The sequence below is a fragment of the Pseudopipra pipra genome, chromosome 8 (assembly GCF_036250125.1).
Source record: "Pseudopipra pipra isolate bDixPip1 chromosome 8, bDixPip1.hap1, whole genome shotgun sequence".
Classification (NCBI taxonomy): Eukaryota; Metazoa; Chordata; class Aves; order Passeriformes; family Pipridae; genus Pseudopipra; species Pseudopipra pipra.
In genome coordinates this window covers 11287850-11305399 of record NC_087556.1, presented here as the reverse complement: position 1 = coordinate 11305399, position 17550 = coordinate 11287850, and the positions used below count along the sequence as shown (strand labels likewise).

The 17550-nt window shown below is 42.7% G+C and overlaps 1 protein-coding gene across 1 annotated transcript in view; it reads left to right on the top strand.

The window, feature by feature from the left end:
- Positions 1-4434: 4434 nt before the first annotated feature.
- TSPAN14 (tetraspanin 14) overlaps positions 4435-17550 on the top strand; it is a 39194-nt gene continuing 26078 nt past the window's right edge. Inside the window, exon 1 of the mRNA XM_064662527.1 lies at positions 4435-4544. The gene's annotated coding sequence lies outside the window, so the exon portion shown is untranslated. The remainder of the gene's footprint in view (positions 4545-17550) is intronic.

The window sequence follows — 17550 nt, the reverse complement described above, 5'->3', positions numbered from 1 at the left end:
ACTCTATCAGAGCTGGCCACCCGTTCTTACAGTCAGACTGCAGGAAGTCCTGGATGATGGCAAGGATGCCACGGGCTTGCAGCCTTGCTCTTAGTCCACCCAAAGGGACTGTGTTTTGTGATCTTGGAAACAGAGGCAGGAGGCTATCTTGTCCAGCATTTAAAATGTTTATGGCAGTAGAATGGCTGTTAAACATATAAATCACTAATGCTACAACATGCCGAAGTGTTCTTTTAGTGTAAAAATATTTTTAGAAAGATGCACAAAGTCTTTTTGAGGGTGTTTATTAAATACTTTTGGAAACTGAAAGTTCTCTGCTCAGCAAAGCTGTTTATACAGTAACCATGTCAGATCTGGGTTAGTTCCCCTAAACAGTTAGTACACTTCTTGATTTGAAAGTTATGTAAGCTTACCCACACTTCAAAGTTTTCTAACCCTATATTTCAGAAATCAAGTCAAAATTTGGAGCCATGGAAGGTCAAAATGGCATCTAAAAATGTTCTAAAAATTTATTATTGAAAAATCTGATTTGTTTTTTCAAGCCAACCTTAGGATTGTTTGGAGTTGACTCATCCTTTCTGAACTCCATGTTGACAAAATAAAAATGGGGAGGATAGAAAATAGGTGGTGCCTAGGAGCAAGGAATTGTTCATAACAATTGGAAATGGGCAGTCTTGAAGAAATAACCCCCCCAGCAAAATAGTAAAGGAGGAACAAATTAAATCTTAGTGAACTTCCAATGCTGCAAGACTGCAAGGTCTGACTGTTTTAAAAAGAAAAAATATTTTCTTTAAATTTAGAACGTTCTAAAAAAAAAAAAAAAAAGTTGTTGCTTTTGTTATGTTAACAGTGGCCTCTGCTGGCAACATGACGTGTACCGAAAATCTAAATCACTTCTTGGTGCATCAAATATCACATCACAGTTCAACACTGCTGGCTACTGGAAAATCTAATTATTAAAGTTTGTTTATTCAGGGCTTGAGAAACAAAACTCCACTACAGTAATTTTTTTCAGCACATAACCAGAGTTAATAAAAGGAAAAAAAAAAAAATAATAAAAGAATGGAAATTCTGTGAAGTCAGGAGGGTAGGTGTAATACAGTAAAGTGTTTTCATCTGAACTTTAAGAGTTAGCAGTTGCATTTCCTATCTGCAGTGTCCTTTTACGGCCATTAGAAAAATGGTCTGGCCCGGAGGGTGTTTTCAGTTCTGCATTTTTGTTTCCCCGTGTGGGTTATCTATTCCCACGGCTGTCAAATTGCCTGCAGTTGGTGCCATTTCCGAATATCCACAAAGAGAAGGGAATGCCGAGGAATCCCTGCCTTTTTCTGATGCGTTTCCTGTGACTCGCTGTGGTAGAAAGAAAACGAGCGCGTTTCTCCTTCTCTCTGCACCGCTGGATGTCACTGCTGCCCCAAACAAAATGCGGGTCACCAGTAAACCCGAGGGGTTTTCTGCAGCAAAAGATTTGCATAACAGACTCTAACCACTGTTAGCAAAGACATCTACTCCTGCCCCCTTTTTACTTGAGTGGGCGTTTTCCTTTTAAGAGTAAGAAAGTTGGAGGAAGGATATACTCTATTGAATGACACACTCTGTGGCATATAGGTATTTCTAAGTGACCGCGGAGGGAATACATTATTAACAGACTCACTGCAATACTTACAAAAAGTAACATATTAGGTTTTTGCGATACTAATTTCCGACAGTGCCGGTGTGTGAGTGGTTCCCGTGTCCCGCTGGCCGGAGCGGACAGGTGCAATGTCCACTTTTAGCAGCAGGAGGAGCTGCGGAGGTGGGGAAAGGCTGCGGACTAAATTCGATCACCAATCCAGCCTAATCCCCCCTAATTTTATTTGATATCTGACTAGTTCCAGCCTAATTTTTATTCTTCTAATCGATCTCTAACGTGTTATAAAGGTTTTTCCCCTAAAATACTTCTACTTTCTCTTTTAGATCCCGCTATTGATTTCTTTGTGTTTGAAGCTGTTTGAAGTCTCTTAGTGGCTTCTGTGGGCTTTGTTTCCCCACGCACCCCTCTCTCTTAACTTCGTAATTATCGAAACCACATGACAATTCCAACTATAACTCTAATTTCCCGAAACCTCCCTCCATAAATAGAAATTTTTTACACTGAAAAATGGTGTTTGATGATAATGCTGAGCAGATACAGTTGTGAATAGCTCTGGTCATGCCATTTTCCACAGCTGCTCCTCATAATGGAATATTCATTAATTTCAGGAAATGTTTTGCAGTGGTCAGAGGAAACAGCATTGACAAACCATACATGAACATCAGCCTGCACAAGTTCACGAAAAAATCAGATTTTCCATTTTCATTCCCACAGTATTATTACATGCTCTTACTGCTGAAGTGACTTTCTTTTTAAAGTCTTCCAATTTGCCCTAGCACTTAGTTAATGGTTTCTGCGATGGATGAGATTTTTACCCTAATTTTCTTGGCAACACAGTGAAAGCACTGTGAGAGATAACGTCAAAGGCAAATAAATGGGACACAGAAGTTGTTTGAACCATCTCCATGCTAACAATGAACACAGTCAATTCAACTACTCTGTGAACTGCTAACACTAACTATTTTAAATTGCAAGAGAGCCTTGTTTTACCTATGAATGCCCTTCCTAATTCCACAGTCCTTACATCCTAAAGCTGCTGAATTTCCCCGAAATTCCTATTTTCCCTGTTGAATCTTAACAGTTACTTTTGCACCCTCCATCTTCCCCTCCCTTACAGAATCAGCATAATGAAGCTTTCTGCTTTGGCTCTGGACTTTCTGGAGATGTGACTCAGTGCTCTGTGAGAATACTTTAGTACTACTGAGATAGAGAAAGGATCTCTTCTAGTTCTTCTTACCATTTTATAATCCAATAACCTGTCCTAGCTACCCACTTAGATCCTCCCTAAAATTCAGGTAATCTTCTAGCATCTTCTGTCAGCTTTAACACTCAATTGAATTTTACTTTGGTTTCTAAGAAGTCTTGAGCAAGGTTGAGGAAGCTGCAAACACCCCTCCCTTCCTTTTTTTTTTTCTTTTTAATAATAAAAACTCCCAAAACCAAACCCCATTTTTTGAAAAACTGCTGGTAGGAAACGAGGGGGAATCTCGATAATATGGGTGACACACTGGAGTGTATCTGCTCTGCCTGACCTCGGAGGGATGTGGGTCAGAGGAACTGTGCACTTACACCCTAGTATTTCTAGCACGGTTTTGGTTGTCAGACTTGACCGAGTGGAGTATTATCACACAAAAGAAGTACTAATCTCACACCGTTTGATTATTCAACAGTCCCTTTCACCTGCATCTAAGCACTCGCTGGGATTGCTGATCCAGGGAGAATAAGGAATTCCCCAGAGTCCAAAGGCTGGAGCAGGAGAAGGAAGTGCATAGTACATGAGGCGGCCCTAAAAACTTCCGTGGTGCTGCACTCCCTCCCTTGGCCTTGCCTTCCTGAACACAAGCGTATTTTCATAGTTAGCGAGGCACTGAAGAAATTAGTTTTGCTCTGTATGTGAGGAAGGGAATGAAGGTGCCTGGAGAGATCGCAAGATACAGAACGGGAGCCAAGCTAGGCAGGAAGGGGGGCATTTCCCAGCTGCCAGGTGTTGGCTGCCGCAGGTGTGAGCTATCACTTGCTCAGCACATGGGTTTTAACAGCTCAGCCCTTCCTTCCCCTCCCTCCTCTCTTCCCAGCGCCTCTAACGAGAATCATAAACCCCCTGGGACGGCTGAAGACTCAAAATACTCTTCGGGATCGTTTTATTTTTTTATTCCTTCGCCTTCCGGCTTTCCAGGTAAGCTCGGCCGTGCCTTCAGTAGTACCCAGCATGTGCCCGTCCATGACATGCTGGTTCATGCCCCAAAGCCCCAGGGGGGTGAGAGGCGCCGCTAAGGGCAGGGCTATGCCGGGCTCTCTCCGCCGAGGCGAGCTGGGCTGGGCTGGGCTGGGCTGAGACCCTTCCGCAGGGCCGGCGCGGGTGGGGGTGGGACGCGGCCATCCCGGCCCTGGCACGGGTCTAACCAACAAAGCGGCGGGCCCCGCTCAGCGGCCGCGCTCTCCCCGGGCTGAGCCGCCCAAGGGCTGCGGGGGAGGGACCGCGAGGGGCGGCCGCTGCTGCGGGGTGGGGGCCGCTGCCCGCAGGCTCTGCCCGGCGCCGGGGGTGCTCACGGGTCGGCTGCGGGAGGGGTCACAGCAGGCGAAGGCGGCTGGAGCCCGGGGGTTCGGAGGGAGAGCTGGGCTCTCCTGCACGGCCCTTTGTGTGGAGCGCGGCTGCGTGCGGGAGCGGGCGTGGCCGGCGCCGGGCGAGCATTTCCGCGCTGCCTCGGGCCCGGCGGGGCGCGGCGGGGCTGGGCTCGGCGCAGGGGCACGGCCGGCGGGCACGCCTGGCGCAGCTGACGCGGGAGGAGGGCCCGGGAGCGCCGCCGTGTCCATGGACTAGCCGAGGCAGCGCAGGGACCCCGGGTACGCCGACCGCCGCCTCGCCCTCCGCCCAGCTCGGCGCGACGTAGCGAGCAGGCTGCTGCCCCCGGTGAGTGCCTGCCCGCCCCGCCCGAGGGGCCCCTCGGCCGCCTGTCCCCGGGGACTCGCTGTCCGGAGTGCCCCTTTCTCCCCCCGTCTTTAAGCACCCGCATTTTGACCTCCCCTTCCCGGAGCACGTCTGTCCCCTGCAGCATCCCCGGGGGGCTGGCGGCCCCTGATCCAGGCGGGCAGCAGCCCTCCGGCTTCCCAAGTTTCCCGGCAGCGCGGGGCTATGGCGAGCCCCTGCCATTGTCCTTGTCCATTAAAGGAAGCCCGAGAGGCCGGGCGAGGCTTCCTCTGGGAGTTCACGCTAAGTTGTTTCGTTGAGGTGCCACGAGGGAGAAAGATTTAAAACCGAAACAACACCAAAAAGCCTTTCGGGGTTCCGCAGCCGCAGTTTGCCCGCTCCATTCTCCTCCGTCGCACCGGCTGCTGCCAGACCCTGCCCTCAGCCCAGACATGGCTGTTACTGGGGAGCGCAGTGGGGGCGAGGATTGAGGCCTGTCACTTAATTTTTAAAATTATTTAAAATTTATTCAGCTTTAAGCTATGATAGTGAGGGACTTGTCTGACACCCCTTCAGCCGCCTGCTGGAACAGCCCCGGCCGTGGAGCGCGGCGGCACCGCAGGTGATGCTCCACGGCCAGGTCAGTTTCAGCTGGCGCTTTACCTTCCATGTAAATACAGCGGTTTCGTTTTGGGACTGTCTGAATAAATAAATAAATAAATAAACCCCCAAAATAAAACCAAACCCATGCCGTAACAGAAGTTACTTGTTTGTTTTTTCTCTTCCTCAGTAGATCTTCAAAGGTGGTGGTGGTGGAAAGAAGGGTATTTTTAAGATAACTGTCAGGACAAGATTTTTCCAGCACTGCTTTTTTGTTTGCTTGGGGATTTGTTTGTTTTTTTATAGGGACATAAAGCTTGTGACCTAGAACTCTGGAAAGCAGTTTCTAGAGAATAGAATTATACGGGGTATATGTTGTTGGTGAGTGCTCCCTGGTGTGATAGTCTCCTTTCTGGTGAGTACTCATGTGCTCTTCTAACTTCCTGAGACACTTTATACTCACGATAAATATGTGGCATTTTAGGTGTTTGGGAGTGGAAGATTGAGGTGCTAGTACTGTTTGCTTGACAGAAGAATTGTGTGCATAGAGAAGGGGTCAGGTGGGAATTCAAGTCCAGTCATTAGTGTGAAGTAGAAGTGAACTGTGGGGGAAACTAACTTGCAGGTTTTGTTTTCTGTTTGTGTATTGGTTTTGGTTTGTTGTTTCTTGGTTTATGTTTTGGGTTTTTAAAGAATCTGGGACATTTGTGTTGGTTCTTTATCCTCTGGTTAATGACACTTGAAGAAATTACTTTTCGGGTGTGATTTATATCCTTTTAGCTCTATTCTTGGAAGGTGGGGAGAGAATACAGTGTTGTTTCCTGTCCTTAGAAGATTGTCGTGTTCAAAATTGTAATGCTACTGAAACAGCAGTTTTTAGGAATAGCTTCCCAAAAGTTTGTTTTTTCAGCACTGTCACTTCCAATATGCAAGTAAATTACATATTTGGCATTTTGTTTTGTTTTTGTTGATCTTGCTCACAGATGGACTTGCTAAAGGTGGAGTCTAGCTCTAAATTGCAATCATGGAAAATTGCTTTTCTGGCTGCTGTGTGCTCTATGTGATTTTTATTTAGTGTAAGTTGATCCAGTTAACTTCCTTTGTAGCGTCCTCTGTGTAGAAGCATTATCTCCAGTCCCCAAATCAGTCTTAATTGAGTCTTATTTCTGGGCACAAGCTTTGCCTGACATTTAGTGCATTGTAGAAAAATTAATCCTATGCTGTTTTCCTGTTTAAAGCCTCTTTCCTGTCCTCTCTTCCTCCTTGCAAGGGAGCGAGAGGGTGGCAGAAAAGAAAGAAGAAGTATGATCTTTGGTTAGGAGCAGTGTCTGTGCAGGAGCCCTCACATAAGTAACACACCTAACAGGACTGAAAGGGGGTGTGCTCTGGTCTGACATTTGCTGGCCTTAGGCCTTCTAATACTTAATGAAAGGGCCATAAAAAGCCCTCTCTCTGACCCCTAAAATACTGTTTAATTGGGACACTTTTTCTTTGTTATTGAAGATGTAACTTTGCTCTCAGATGTAGCAAGAAGATTGTTGACATGGTGTCTTATGAATTTAATCACATCTGGATGATGAAGTTTAAGTTGTATGCTAACTTCTAATGAATAACTGAGGAATATTTATCTCTTCTATTGCTTTGTTTTAAGGCTGACCTCTGACTTTTTTTAGAGGGTATTTATATTAGTTAATGAAGCTTTGGTGGGTGGCTACTAGTTGGCCATTACCTGTAAGTGGCTGCTTAGAAAAAAAGGGGGCTAATTTTTCTGCTGACAAACTCCTACAGTTAATTCTCATGGTCTTCTATCAAGTTTCTTATTGTGGATTAGATATGGCACAGTTTGAGCACTGATCAGTGTGAATAAATTAAACTCTTGTTTTAAATCTCACTGTGTTTAGTTTAGAATTCTCGTTGGGGTGTATGTGAGGGGAAGCGGAGTTCACAGAGCTATTGTCTAAACTCTTCCACAGGTCCTCCCTTTTATGTAGTTTTCTGCTTTTACAAAAATTTCCACCTGGGTGGGGCATGGAAAAGTGTGTGGGTTTCAGATGCACTTCACTTCTGGGCTCTCTGTGCCTTGCTGCTTTGCACTGTGACTACCTGGGGCAAAACTTCCTGGTTTTGGTAGAACGCGCTCTTGTGTTTTGGCATCCGTGGTGTGTTTCTCTGGCTAGGAGGGCTGCAGTTGGCAGAACTCATGAACATGCTGTGGTTCTCATGTTGCTTTAAGCTGAAATACCTCAGATAAAGTAAAGTAGACCTTTAAACAGTAAATGCTGCAGGCTACTGCCAAAAGCGAATTAAGAAGAGGTCCTTTTCCAAATGGCTTCTGATTGTACGTTCAAAGGATGGTCATGCATCTTCCTCACTAGTATTGCACAGTCCTAAAATCTGTGGCTCTTCTAAAGCTGTAGTGTTGGTATCTTGTGTGAAAGTACAGACACTGCCTTCCAGCCCTTGGCACAGCTTGGGCAGGAACATGATCCTTCTCCTTGACCCTTTGGGTCCTGCTCAGACAGCAGCATCTGATAAAGGTCGAGAACAATGTCAGAGATAATCAAACTAAAGCTTATCAAGGTTAGATATGTGTGGGTCTTAAAGTTTAATAGTTTGTGTCCTCCCAAGTATACAGAGACCTGATTTTAATTTAGCAATCAAAGAAGAAAGGGAGGGGCTGAAGTGTCTAGGCTCAGATGACTTAATTTTAAAAGCAGCAGTAATATTTATTACTTAAATATAGTTGAATGTCTTGCATTTGAAATTTTTTTTTGCATTGTAAAACAACTTCTCTTTATTCTAGATGACTGAACAAAATCTGCTTTCAGTATGGTCAGCAAGCTGAAAAATCATTGTTGGGTAAATTCTATTTTAGGCATGTCACAGATGAGGATAACAGCAACGGGTTTAACCTGCAGAAAGTGATGATCCTCAAATACTGGCAATATAAGGGATTGTGATGTTTGCAGTTGAAACCACTGCCTTGAACGGCCAGGCTTTTGCTGACCTTTTTGACCAGTCTGACATAAATCTTGGAACTGAACCTTTCAGAGAGAAGCATCGTTCTGCTTGATTATTCACATGTGAATTCTGTTATCACTTGTGCAGAAAACTTTTAGCAAATGAAACTAAAGTATGCTGGCACCAAGAGGAACTATATTGAAACACAGGGCTCTTAGCAGGATTTAAAAATAAGTTTATTTTCCTTTCTGGTTCAAAGTGTGCCTTGGCCCCTGTTTGGCAGGGCGGACCAGCACTTGTTTTGCTTCAGTGTTTCCTGTCTTTCTTCAACTCTTTGGGAGCAAAGCAACAGTGTTTTATCGTTTTCATTGTAGTACAGCTCATAAATGATACGTGGGAGTGAAAGAATTGCTGTTCTTACCCGGAGTGCCTACTTACATGTTTCTTCTGAGAGCTCTCTCTGTATCCTTGTCTTTAGAAGTCTGCAAAAGCTGAAAATCTTAGGCCTGTCTTCATCCTTAATTTGAACCTGAGTGTGAAAGGCAAGACTGCAATAAACAGAGGCTTTGCTTCCCCTTGATCTTTGCAGTAAGCATTGTCGAATGTTATCCTAGTAGTACAAAAGAGCTTCCTCTGGTTTACAGTCCCAGTCTAGAGAACAGGCATTTATACCAAATGGATAAGGGTCTTCCTTGTGAAGAACTGTGCTGAAGCCCCCTGATGTAACTGGGGCTCTTTGGCACTAACTGGCTCAGGCACTTGATGAGCTTGTGTGTGCCTGTGAGCTTTTGGCTTTATGGGTTGTTTTATTTTGGCTTCTTCATTCTGTTTCAGACAGGTTGCTAGTGTACAGCCCTAAATATGTTCACGTGACCCAGCAGCCCTTTCCAGAAAGCTTTTTTTTCCTCTTTTAAGGTTTTTGTTTCCTGCTCAAAAACTAAATAATTGATACTTAAGTCTCTCTGGAAAGGTGTTTTCTCTAAATAATTGATGGACCTGGAGTTAACAAAGGCAGCTTCAAGTTGCTGCACTTGCAGCAACAGGATGAAGCGGAGTATTCAGAGGCAGCTGAATGCTGTGAATTTTAATATTTAAAGAAAGGTCATTTGTTCTGCTTGGCAAGAGCTGTCTACTCTTGCTTTGGGGTATAAAATGAGTGCTGAAATATGTTCACTGACAGACACCCAGACACTCCTGGAATAGAAGACAGAAGGAATAGCATCGAGTAGCTTTGCATCTGAAGACAGACACCTGAGATGTTAGACTTGTGTCACTATGTGACAACAGCCTTCTGACTGCCAGGATATGGAGCCGATTCTTTTGATGCACACTGCTTTTCCCTCAACAATTTGTTATTAAATGGTGCTCAGGGAAGTGCTTAATACTGTGTGAAATATGCCTGCAGTGGTGTAACTATATATAGTAAAGGGTACAAAACAGCAAAGCTTTCTACCCTGCCCTGAGAACTAAGTTACTTCGGTTTGTCTGTGTGGCAAACCTGCTGAGGAGGAAGGTTCATTGAAAAAGTTGTCTGACTTGAAACTAATGGAAGGCAATTAGTGAGATGACTCTTGGAACACAACAAGGTAGCTTTCTTTGCAAAGTGTACAGTGTGCTGAGGTTGCAAAGGGTATTTTGACAAAGTGGTCGTAGCATTGGTCTGCTTCTGCAAAGCAGGAGCGCGTTCAATTGAAAGAACTTGTCCAGCTGGGGCAAGTGAGAAAGGAATGTGTTTTTCAACTCTGGGTTGTTGTGTTTTGTTTATTTTCTCTGAGCTGTGGTGCTCATGTAACCAGTCATGCTGTCAGCCTGTTGAGATGGCAGTTTCCTGCGTTATCGCTTTTTTTCCATCAGGAAGGCACAGGTTAGGATGTGTTTGTGTCTAACCTCTTCACCTTCTAACGCTGCTGTTGTTTGCTGTTAAGCTGTTGCACAGGCTGAGGTCTGCAGTGGAGGGAGCACTGACTGTGTCCCTTCACAGCCTTTGCTGCCCTGATCTCTAAATGGCACAGTGTTGTTCTTGGCATAATCTTAAGAGGTGGAAAGCCTGTTTTTCCTCCTTCCCCAGGGGCGGATGCAGAGTCTTTGGGCAAGACAGTCGAGGGTTTCTCACGACCTGCCAGAGCAGTGACTCTAGGGGGAAGGGCTGGAGCTGTTCAAGCATGGGCTTGGCCTGAAGCCGCTGTGGTCTTTGTCTTTTTAATCTTTTCCTTGTGTTGTGGTAGCATGTGTAGAGTGCTCTGAAAACCTATTTGCAGTATCTCCTGAAGCATTAGCTTGTTGCTGTGTATTTGGGCTGAGACACATAGTCTGCCGAGGAGCTGGCAGTGGTTATGATCCTGAGGCATTGGTGAATGCTGTTCTTATCACATCTTCTATGTTTTCTGGTGCTGCGTTGGAGGCTCATCTGCTAGTTGACTTTTGAAAGTTGCACAAGTGTGTTTCTTTACCAGAAAGTCAGTGGAGAGACTAATTACATGGTTGTTGAGCTGTCTACGTGGCTGCAAAGAGACATTTTCTCTTGTGGCCTTTAAGCTGGTGATTTTCCTTCTTGGCAAGTAGAGTAAGGTTGTCCTGGTTGTGTTGTGAATGCAGCTGGTGGAGGTGGAGGGCAGCAAGGGCAAGCTTAGAGCATGGTCCCCAAACCCTACGTATGTTAGCACCCCATTCCCCCAATAATAGCATCCCCTGGTACTGGGAGGGTGCCTCACTTGGAATGATTGTTCCTCTGGTGTTTGAAAGCATAGGTCCTGTTACTTGGGGTGGGAGAGGGGAAAAAAACCTGAGGCTTCATGGATTGAACTCCACATCATGTTTCCATGACATGGAATCAGCATTGTTTGACCAGAACAAGTGGAGGATGTAACTAGTATTATACAGATACATGCAGTCATTTCTTAACATGCTAATTACAGGAGATCAGATGTCAACACCGGAATCCTTTTTTTAACTAAGAGATACCTTGATTTGGTTTACACTGTTAAAATAAACACCTATTTTATTATATGCAATATATATGTATTTATTTATATAATATATAAATATATATACAAACATACAGTGTGAAGGCTAAGAAATATGGTGTGGGTGTGGACAGACTGCACATTATATCCAAAGCAAGGAATGTTTTCAAGAAAACAAACAACAAAACCCAAAGCAAATTATATGGTCATCACTTCTTTATTGTATACTGCTATAATCAGTCTCTTGTTTTTCTCTCTTTTGAATAAAGAAAATGAATGTGTATCTGTTTTGAAGAAAATGTAACTGGAGTTTGAACAAGTGGCATTCCTGGAAATGGAGAAAAACCACAATATGTATAGAAGTTTAGGATGTTCTCTGAAGAAAGAGTGTATTTGTCAGCAAAGAAAGTTAGTGGCTTCCTGTCTTTTGTCCTCTAAGTTGTGACTTATTTTTGTGATATAAAGTGCTGTAGCAAATGGAGGGAGCATTTTGTTCTTGAAACCTTTTAGTCTATGGGGAGGTATGGGAGGGAGCAGTGTATGGAATAGGTTCTGTTACTGTTACTGGATAGAAATAAAATTATTCCTCAGTCACCAAATAGAAATAAAATTATTCCCCAAACTGGAAATTCTGGCTCCTCAGATAAGATGTTTACTTTGTGAGGGTTCCAAAACCTTCTGTTGGAAGGCAAAAAAAAGTCAAATTACATGCTGTCTTTAAGGCTGAGTTTTGCCTTGCTGCTGTTGATGTTATAGGCAGTGGGTGTATATGTGCTCTCTTAAGAGGTAGTAGAAAACAGCTGAGGAGTTTGGATCAGCTAAGATTATTCTGGCTACTTGTTCTAACAGGTTTTGTTTCCTGGAGTGAATAAACTCCTGGTCAGAATAACTGGCACACTTCTGTGTGTTTCACAGTACCTGAACTTTCTGCGAAGTAAAAGGGAAAACATAGCTTCTGGCTTGTTGTGTGTACTAAATAAGTTACAACCCAGGCAAGGTCCTATTCAGGTTAAACTGGTCCATAGCTTTATTCAAGAAAATTTTCATACACATGAAATATTTTTCTAAACTTTTCCAAGATGTTAATGAGACGTTTATTGAACTGTAGTGACAGTGTCTAGTGCTGTTTTCACTTACTCTGGTGTACTCTGACTGAGCTTTATCTCCAGAGGTTTATCCAGTAGTGCTTTTGAGGATAAGGTCAATGAAGGCCCTACGTCCTGTGCTCCTGCTGTTGTCTGCAGTTCTTAAAGGTTAGTAAAGAGATGGGTAGCTTACAAAAGGATCCTTCTCTCTTCTGCTGTGTTCTGCTCATGTTTGGAAAATTACCGGCTTTTAGATGAGGCTTACATGTTACACTTCCTTTTCTCTGTTTCCTGTTTCCTAAAGCTCTCTCTTGCTTTAAGGCAAAATAAGGCATATGCAGTCTATTTGTAGTCAGCTACTTTGAGCAGATTTTCCTTGAGCTAGGTGATATATCCATGCCTTTTAGTTGGTGCCTTTGTCAAGCATTACTCTATGTTGGAGCAGATAGTATCTCATCTGTCTACTTACTACTTTGATGAACCTTAGGTCAGGGGAGCAGAACTAGCACAAACCCACTAAAATTTAGTGGATAATTGAGCTGTGCCTAAGTAAGTTCTTGAATTATTTAGTCAATTACTAAAAATATTTGCATTTTAAATTTACATGGTCAATACTTGCAGTGTCATTAACTTTCATTCTGACCAGTTTGTAGAAATGAAAATGTGGAATCTGTGGAACTGTTTCTGTTTTGTGGATTTATTTCTTTTTAACATTAGTGGTAGCATTTTTGACCAAATAATAATACTTCTACATGTGAATATAGAAATAAATACTTGTGCATGTGAAAGCAACGCCAGCCAGCAATGTCTTTTGGGAGCTTCTGTAGGAAGAACAGTGAAAAGTGAAATTATTAAAACTGCTGTTGTCCTCTGTCACAGCTTTTTAATTGCTATGGGAGCAGTCCTGAATTCTCTTGCCGTTTTCAAGTCTTCATCTAGTGTAGTTTTGTTTAAGAAATCAAGTGGAGCTGAAAATATTCCATGAATCATAGTTTGAGTAACTCCTTGATTTACGGTTTTGCAATGCAGAGCTTTTATGCCAAAGTACTGGTGATGTTAGTTGAGTGGGCAGTTTAGAAGAGATTCTTGATGTGCATGTAGCTTATTTCTCAGAATTTCCAGTGTCTAGATTCTGAATGTTACTCTGAGTTCAGAGTGCTTGCATGTATTTCATATGCAACTCATCTGCATAAAACCAGTGGCTTGGTCAAAGGCACAGCATAACTTCAGTGTGAGTTATACAGGGAGCTGGAATCGAGCTCTTCTGAGTTGCTGCTTTGTTGTTTTGGGTTTGGGAATGCTGGTATATGTTTCTTAAAAGTTTTCATAAATTGTAGTCTGAACTGTAGTGAATAAAAGCTCATCACTGAATCTTGAAACCCTTCCCATTTGTAGGGGATTGGTTCTGCTCTGAGCGATGTAGAGTTTGCACTGGAGCAACTTGTGCTTGAAATATTCTTCAAATACTGAGGACTTTGAGTCTTGACTTCTCTACAAAGGAAGGGCCCCAAATGATGATGTCTTAAGAATTTTGTCTGACTTTGGTCACGTTTTCCATTGAATTCTGAGATCTGTTATCTGCCTTTATTTTTTCAGGTAAAATCTATTAAGGATATCTGTCTTGCATCCTGAGTCTTTCAGGTTAAAAAACACTCTTTTGTTGATTAATCCTCAGCTTTCCTCTAAGAATGAGCAAATATTTCTCTGCTCATCTGGGCTGCAGCAGAAGTAAATACACTATACTTGTATTCCTTAAGAGAAGCTTGTCTTTTCTTTGTAAGGCTCCAGTTTGAGTCCCTTGGAGACAAAATTGCAAAATGACACATGTTTGCCGGGAGTTACTGAGTCATGGGCAGGACTGTCTCTGTTTCCAGGAACAGATTAGCCTGTAAGAGCTCCGAATCCTGTCAGTCTGTCTTGCCTTTTTGTTGCACCAGTTCAGTCCCTACTGTGAAGATCTATGCCCACCACCCAGACGTTGTACTGAACGTGACCTTTGCTGATCAGCTTCTCGCTAGAATGTGGAAAGAGCAGTCTATTTGTTGTTCCATTTTTCAGAAGATCCTAAGAATATCTCTGAATTATTCCTGGTCAGGGATAAGGTCTTCTTTCAGCTTCACAAAAACTGCTAACGATTGAGCACCTTCAAAGAATGACAATTATTTTTAATGGCACCATGGCTTGAATGAATTGATGCTTTTTGATATAGATTTGGTGTTGATGGATTAATGGAATTAAGGAGTCATATCAAAACAAGTCATAGGCCAAAGTGCATCTGTTCCTGTATTTTAAAAGTTCTTGCTCCCCAGTGTGTTCTTCTTTTGACTTTGTTCATTTGCTTCACAAGCTTCACTTAGATTTGATGCTTTGTTTTGGTGAAGAATGGTGGAGGAGTCAACAGGTTGCCAAGTGAAATTTTTTTCTTTGTTTTCTCTTGACTCAGTTGTGCCCTTGTTCCCCCAGCTTCATTTGTTTTAGCATTTTGGCTTCAAGTGTGGTGCTGGTGTAGGCTGGCATTGTAGAGGTGCTGCATTTCCATGAGCACACTCATCTACCACTGTTTTTGCCTTCCCATCCTTGTCCTTCCACCTCCTGACTGCACCCACACTGGCTTTTGTGTGTGCTCTGGCAAGGTAGGTTGGAAGGCTTAAAACTGTTTGCTTCTTGGTGCATGGTACAAGATCACAGAACTGATGTGAAGATTTGCTGTACGGTTTGATGTGTGATTGTTTGCTCCACTGAGTAGGTTGATTAATGATTGTGGATTTTAGGAGGGGCAGGGAGGAGGATCACGACTCTACATATGGTGGTAGTACTGGCTGAACTTGGAACTTCAACATGACTTAGGTCTGCCTTGTACAGTTAATGCCTCCAGAGGATTAGAAGAATTTGTGGTCCTAGATTTAGAAAAGAGGTTGTGCTTCAGTTGTTCTAGATTTAACATCTTATCTATGAAGATTTCTCTGCATGTTCACATTAGTTAATAGATCACATCATGTTTTAGGGGAGTTAAAGTATATACATTATGAGTATCACTGCTGTAGCATTTTGAAGGTAAGAGTGGAATCGTGGGTGTAGGAATGCTTTGGAAATGGTAGTAGCCTTTTGATGAATGACTACATTTTTTTCCCCCCTCACTAAAGCTGTGAACACAAAGTTATGTATTCTACCAAAGCAGCAGTGCTCTGCATTTAATTTTTAGAAATTTCTGTTACTGTGAGTGGGTGATAACTGTCAGCTGACCCAATGTGACCCAATGCTTTGTCTGAAATACAGTAGAGAACGTTATTAGTCTGTGCTGCCCACATACTACTTTAATCTTCCAAGTATTTTGTAGTATTGCCTAAGCATAGTTGTGTAGCCAGTGATGTGAGCTGAATGAATGACTGATGTAGCAGATTTCTAGCCCAGTAATAGATGCCTCCTACATTGGGAAAATAAACACGGGGAAGGTGGCTGTGTGGCCTTGAGTGGATTGCTTGGTCTGTTTGTAGTGTTTGGGGAAAAAGTCAGGCATCCCTGCACTTCAGATGTATTATATCACTCCCATACCAGCCATATGCTGTTCAGTGGTCTGTCAGTTTTGATGAGGGTAAGCAAAGAGAGTAAGTCAAATCAGCTCTTAAGATAGTCAGGTGTTTCAGAAGGTAATATGTCTCTGGGGAGCCACGTGCAGTTATAGGACAGCCTCTTGCTCATACTGGTAATACAATCCCCTTGTTTCATCTCAGAGCATTAACAAGAAGTGTTTATGTTAAAAACGCATTTTACTTTTTCATTCTGTTAAAATACTGTGATTGATATTGACTGGAACATCTTACCAGTTTTTGAAGAAGTGGGGAGAAATGTCTTGCAAGCTGCTGGTCAAAACAATGAGGTAGCTGGGAGTAGTGCTTATCAATAAGGGTACTTTTGATGCTCTTATTCCTGTGAATAGTTTCACTGAAGCTGGGTCTTGAATGTAAGTCCCGATGCCAGGGAGGGTGACCTAACAAAAAGAATCTTCAAACAACGCTTGCGTTTTAGGTCCTGAAGTGATGTACTTGCTGTTTTGCAAGCACAGATTATATTTTAAGCCTCTTTATGTAGTAGAACCCCATTTTTATGGAATTTAATGATGTGCTAGCTGAATGCCACCTGCTGTCTCCTCTTTTCTAGAGGTAGCAGCAGCAAAAGCAGTACTTCTGACTATTAGTATGTTCATTTTACTGTTGCTGCTCCTGTCTTTTACCAGGTTCCTAATTTTCACAGGGAGGGAGGCAGAACAATAATGGAGGCCTTAGTGTGCCTTTATGTGGAGAATCTTTGCACTGGCAGCCAATGTATTGCTGTAATACAGGATTATACTCATGCAAATGGAGTCTTGGACTCTGCTCAGATTAGTGGGATTCTGCTTTTGTACCCTCTTTTTCTGCTCTTCCCCAGGCAGTCAATCTTACTGAGTTGGACAAGTATATGAGTATTGATTGTTGAAATATAAATTGCCATTTGGAACTAGAAAGGGGAATGAACTTGAGAACCAGATATTTTTTCCTTTTCTTGTATTCTCTCACCTGCAGTCTTAGGTAAGTGTGTCAGGGGAGTGGTGCTTAAATAAGTGTTCTTTGCTCAGATCCATGTTAGTAATGTTCCTAAACGTCTGTGATGTTGAATGGGTTGAAAAGATAAGTAACTAAAGCTGAACCAGAGGATGAGCGAACAAAACTACTTCTTAGGAATGTATGTCACAAAACTCATTTTTATGTAATACAATAAACATTCCTAGATCTGACCCTAGGATGGGTCACATCACGAAGATCCTTTCCAGTCACTACCTGTACTACCACAAAGTACAATTTCTTTTGTTTTAACAGAAGTTAAGTACTTTTTGCTATAAATGAATTGTAAACATTAGAACCTAATTATAAGGTGAGGTTTTGGAAGGAAAAAAAGACTTGTTTTTAGTGTTTGGTTAAAATTGTATGAAAATCAACATCTGAACTATGGAAATATCAGGTTCAAGTATTAATGGTGAATGTTCACACTCTGTAGCCTGTAAAATTTTACAGGTACTGTTTCTGTAACAATGTGCAATAAATAATTTACTTTTCTCCAGACTCTTTTCTCTCTGAAACCTTTACTGGGGCTAGTGAGGAAAAGATGTTTGAATTCCGACTGAATTCAGTTTTACTCCTCATCAATCACCAGGAGGAAGAATTTCTTCTCCTAATGATTTTTTCTGTTGCTACTTGCCTGTCCAGATGCACTAATCTAGAGTTGCCTGTGGGTAATATATATTAAGCAACGTGCACTGATAGCACATGCATGAAGGCTACTTAGGTGTTGTCTGCCTTTGTTATATATAAATTAATCTACTTCGTGCCAAGTGGATCAGTATGACTTGTATAATTACTACCAACT